This window comes from Sinocyclocheilus anshuiensis, unplaced genomic scaffold, assembly GCF_001515605.1.
Source record: "Sinocyclocheilus anshuiensis isolate Anshui unplaced genomic scaffold, SAMN03320099.WGS_v1.1 scaffold800, whole genome shotgun sequence".
Lineage (NCBI taxonomy): Eukaryota > Metazoa > Chordata > Actinopteri > Cypriniformes > Cyprinidae > Sinocyclocheilus > Sinocyclocheilus anshuiensis.
Window position 1 is genome coordinate 175,884 of NW_015554126.1, and position 5,548 is coordinate 181,431.

Below are 5,548 nucleotides of genomic sequence, written 5' to 3' on the forward strand. Positions count from 1 at the left end.
ATCAACCAAATATTCCAGTTGTGTACCAGAGTACCAGAGGTACCAGTAGTTTTCAACCTGGAGTATTGTGCAAGATTGATTAGTATGTTATTACAAAGGGTAAAAAAAAACATTTTGAATAATTTTTTTCCAGTGAATCACTTGATCAGTGTTGTTGTTGAGACCATGAAAATATGGTCTTGAGCTGGTCTCGACTACTATTTGATCCAGTTCACAAAACCAGTCTAAATGATTTAGTTTTCGAGTTCAACTCAATGAGACGAAGATAATAAGTGAATAATTACTTAAATTTCTCCAAAGTTATTGGATGATTTTAGAAGGCCTTACATCGAACACACAGGACTTTTAAGCCACTTATATTATACTTCTGTGCTGCTTTTATTGTTATGTTATAGATTCAACCCACAAGTCCTCATTCACTTTTACTATATTTAAAATAGTGATCAGGTTTTTCTTCAAAAATTATCCATTTGTGTTTCACATGACGAAAAGTCATACATGTTCATACATACATGTACTATCCCTTTAAATTTCATACATGTACTATCTCTTTAAACCTTTAAAGAGTTATTTTAAGTCAATAGAATGGCTTGTCTTTTAATCTCTCAGTCTAATATTTGTTTTTGATATATATTATGTGGTGAGGGTTTGTATCCGCACTTCAAACACGGTGTTAACATTATGCCTTTCCTTTTGTGTGGCTCTATGTGTGTGTGTACAGTGCTGGATTTTGCGCCGCCCGTGTTTCCCTAGTATCCCAGGCAGATCTAGTCTATCACAGACTCCCTATTCCTTGACAATCTGCCCGATGATTGCATGACATGAAAGTCACAGTGGTCACTAACAGGCTATCGATCTAGACTGAAGTCCCATGTCTTTATTTCAAGGGCTCAGATGATTGTTGCCTCTCTCTCTAACTCTCTCTGTCTGACCGCTGACCACAGAGAAGGCGAGAGCGTTGATTGAACAAGAATGATAGAAATGAGAGGGAAAATGAGAAGATGCTGAGCAGATAGAGGAGAGAGTAGATAAGACTGGGTGGAGAGTTGATGTAGTTTAGTCTGTGTGCGCTTGTAAACTGTTTTCTACCCTTGTGTGTTTACACATATGACTTCATTTTAAAGGAGTAGATCACCCATATTACAAAGATCATTTTCTCTCCTCATGTCATTCCAACCCCGTATTAATTTCTTTTTCTTCTGTAAAGCATGTATGGAGATGGGAGACAGAATGACAGAATGTTGAAAGTTGGTTGATGATTTGCATACAACTTACTGTACAAAAGTTTGGGGACAATTTAAAAAATGTTTTTGAAAGAAATCTTCCATCATACACACACACACACACACACACATATATATATATATATATATATGCTTAAAGGCAAAAATTGAGCCTACAAAAAAGGCATATATATACCACTATTTTTTTTCTCCTTATTTTGTCATTATTATTTATGTGGGATTGCAAGAATGGTGCTTAGAGTGTGTGGGAAGAAAATCCTTTTAAGTCCAGAACATAGACTAAAATCATGTGGTAGCAGTATGGAAAAATCAGTCCTACGAACCTCTAACCTGCAGCTGAAATAAATTGATCCATTTTGCAGCTCCCAGTGTGTGAAGTTGCAGACTCACTGGAGTGGTGGGGAGCTGCTGAAGTGCTACACTTTTCTGAGCCTGGTGGGCGCAGTCTTGTCTGTCAGCCTGAGGTTAATGATTCAAGTCCTTACAACACCTGCTGGAGCTCAGCACAGAAGGGTGGAGATGGAGGGGCTGAGCTATTTCAACATTGGCAGAGGGTCCGTCATTTAGAGGGCCTAATCAGTTGTTTCGGTGTGAGACAGGGAAATTTTTCGTGTTTCTTCATTCCCCACTGCGCCAGCAGATGTTCACCCATTCCATCACTCTTCAGGGGTTGTGTATGTTCGTGTGTGTGTGTGCGTGCGTGTGTGCTTGTGTGTGCGTGTGTGTGTGTGTGTGTGTGTGTGAGTAATCCGCCCACCATGTTCTGTCTCCTATGGAAGTTTGGTTAGCTGCATAAAGTTGTGCTCATACTACTCTTTTTATTTATTATTATAATCATTATAAGTGTCTTTACTGTCACTTTTCATCAGTTTAATGTGTCCTTATGGATTAAAAGTATTAATTCATAAATAAATAAACATACTTACCCCAACACTGCACAAAATATTAAGCAGCACAACTGTTTTCAACATAGATAATAATAAGAAATATTTCTTGAGCACCAAAAGCATGTCTATTAATTTTATCACGGAGTGCTTAAAAATGGCATTTTTATAATCCTTATTTTTCAAATACCATCAGGTAGCTCAACATCACTCCTCTTCTAAGGAACAGCATGCAGTTGTCACATGCTGTGCTTTCATGATATATCACAGTTGCCCACGTCTTTGCATTTTATTTAAATACTCAACTGCTGATGTGCACAATGTATTATCAGGAATGTTGCTGCACAATATAAAAGGCTCTTTATGTATGCATGAGAAGTTTGCTTGGAGCATTAGCATATGCCTCTGAGACCTTTGAACATCCGCATTGTAGAGGGAGGAACTGCATTCATCGCTCCAGTGCGACCAATCTAGCTCCGGGGCACTTGTTTGGATAACATGCCGTTTTCTAGTATTCGGCCTCCACACCTGCCCTAGTTTTGTGCAGAGATTGTTGTTTAGTCCTTGCTAATCTAATGTAAAATTGTTGATATTGTTGTAGCCAGTGTATTAGAATTGGACAATCCTTCATCAAGGGCCTGATTAGTAAAAATCTTTATAAAAAAAAGGTAAGAAAGTTCTTAAAGGGTTAGTTCACCTGAAAATAAAAATTCGGTGACCAAATAGTTTCTGGTCCCCATTTAATTCAGTGCGAACCAGCCACTATTTGGTTACCCACGTTTTTCAAAATATCATATTTTGTGTTCAGCAGAAGATAGAAACTCATACAGGTTCGTAACAACTTGAGGGTGAGTAAATAATAACAGATTTTTCAGGGTGAACTATCCCTAAGAAGTTTATAAGATTTTTTTTTTTTAAGATTCTTGAAAAAAATCTTCTCCTATTGCTCAAATATTTTCTTAAGAACAACTTATTTTCTTAAAGGGGTCATATGACGCGATTTCAAGTTTTCCTTTCTCTTTGGAGTGTTACAAGCTGTTCGTGAATAGATAAGATCCCTAAAGTTGCAAAGACTAAAGTCTCAAACCCAAAGAGATATTCTTTTTAAAACTTAAGACTCGTCCACGCCCTCCTAAAACGCCTCGTTTAAACACGCCCCCACATGTCTACGTCACTGTGTGGGAAGATTTGTATAACACCGCCCAAATGTTTACGCAAAGAAAGAAGGCATAACTTTGATTCTCGCTGTAGTATTGTTGCCGCCGCCGCCACCGCCATGTCGTGGAGATGCTGTGTTTTGTTGTGAAAGTGAAACTACTTTGTTTGGTCTTCCAAAAGAGGACACAACTTGAAATCTGTGGTTAAGTTTTATTTACAACACTGTTCCAGAACAGTTCAAATAAAATATTCATATGTGTGCAGCACATTTTACGGAGGATGAGGACTGTTTCCTGGGGGAGTAGCCTACAGTGCTGGTGTTCTGACAAATAATGCTGACTCGCAGCCTGTAAGTACGTTTTCATATTTAAAGGATTTGCCACTGCCATTCAAACGCGAGTTTTGAGCAGTGTAGATTAGCGCTTGTTGTTTGTCATTTCTCCGATCCAGCATAAACACATTTCATTACACCAAATACACAAAATAACGTCATATGACCCCTTTAAGAATAAAATATCAGCAATGCATCCAAAAATATATATTTATATTTTTATTTATTTATTTATAAATGTATAAAAACATTTTTATTTTTATTTATTTATTATTTATTTGGGCATGATGTTAAAGTTATTATCTGTCATTGGAGAATTTACTATATATCTATCTATCTATCTATCTATCTATCTATCTATCTATCTGTCCACAAATGTTTGCCTGTGGCACTGTCGTGTCGATAATTGGTGCTCTCCAATTTAGACACTTTTCTTTTGGAAGAAAGCTCCAAGTAAGAGACAGATGTCAGCAGAGAGGTGTTTCATTCCCAGCAGATCCTCTCTGGCACTGTACTTTGATGTAGAATGAGGATTTTCAAAGTGGCACAAGGGACCACAAGAGCTCTCTATCTATCTATCTATCTATCTATCTATCTGTCCACAAATGTTTGCCTGTGGCACTGTCGTGTCGATAATTGGTGCTCTCCAATTTAGACACTTTTCTTTTGGAAGAAAGCTCCAAGTAAGAGACAGATGTCAGCAGAGAGGTGTTTCATTCCCAGCAGATCCTCTCTGGCACTGTACTTTGATGTAGAATGAGGATTTTCAAAGTGGCACAAGGGACCACAAGAGCTCTATCCATTTCCCCAGCCAGGATAATGGCGTTGTAATGAGATCTACCCAGAAAGCCAATAGTACATCATGGTTCTTACCATCTACAGCGTTGGTTTCTCCACTGCTTCTCACTCTGCTCTCTCTTAAAAGTCAAAACAACTCCATCTTTCCACCTCCTTTGGCTCTCAAGGGCTATAAGATAAAAGGAGGCTTGACTTCTGTGCACTTCTGTGTTAAGACATGCTCTTTGAGTTCGAAGAGGTGCTTTTACTGTGGAGAGAAACATGTAGGTGTTGCCCGTTGCATATTATTTTGGGCTTGTGGAGAACAAGTGCTTTGGTTGGTTGCTTTACCAAGCTAATAAGACACAGCAAAACACACACAGCGTACTCTCAAATTATCATCCCCCGTCTGCTGGGCTAAATTGACACTGATTGGTTTCTGCAGACACTAGACAATCATTTTTTTGTCTCTGGACTTTGAAGTCTGAAGTGCAGATGGAAGAACATTCGTTTCTCTAATAACGCAACTCCTGTCACGTCCACTTGTGCAGTTTTCAAGGGGGAAATAGAACTTAATCACATATACTCTCTTCATACAAAAGGGGGACTTTGATGTAAAGAACGATGTAAGGCCCTGATTCAATACTGATGAAAGGATGGTCTAGGCATTGTCAAAGCAGAGGTAGAGAGTTCCTTCACTCCAAGTTTCTCATTAAAAGGAACCCATGAGGCTAATCAGAGGCTTTTGTTCTAGAGGGACTTGCAGGTTTAATCGGCTCTTCATTGTCAGGTTCCAGCTGAGCTTCCCGTGAAGCAAGAGGGCCTGCCTTTAATTGCAGATAAATTTTCTCCCTTGTTAAGTTGACGGAGTGTCGACTACTACTGTATATGTAGTCATGTGTTGAACTGTTTCTCTACAGTCCCTCTAGGCCTGATTGAGAACTCAGTGGTTGCTGGAAGGGGAGCATGCCAGATTCCTCTTTCGAAGATGAAGTGCATGTCATGTTAATAGTTTTTCAATATTGTGCAGTATTCATAAGGTGTCTGAATATAACCTCCCTTGTGAGGTTGTTGATATTATTGTTTTCACACCACCTTTTCATGACTTTTATCTTAAATAAATATAGCACAACCACACTGTTTATATATATATA

General features: G+C 38.5%; 1 protein-coding gene across 1 annotated transcript in view; it reads left to right on the forward strand.

The window, feature by feature from the left end:
• Positions 1-5,548, forward strand: part of LOC107670147 (cadherin-13) — a 201,117-nt gene that overhangs the window by 169,417 nt on the left and 26,152 nt on the right. The gene's annotated exons all lie outside the window — the stretch shown is intronic.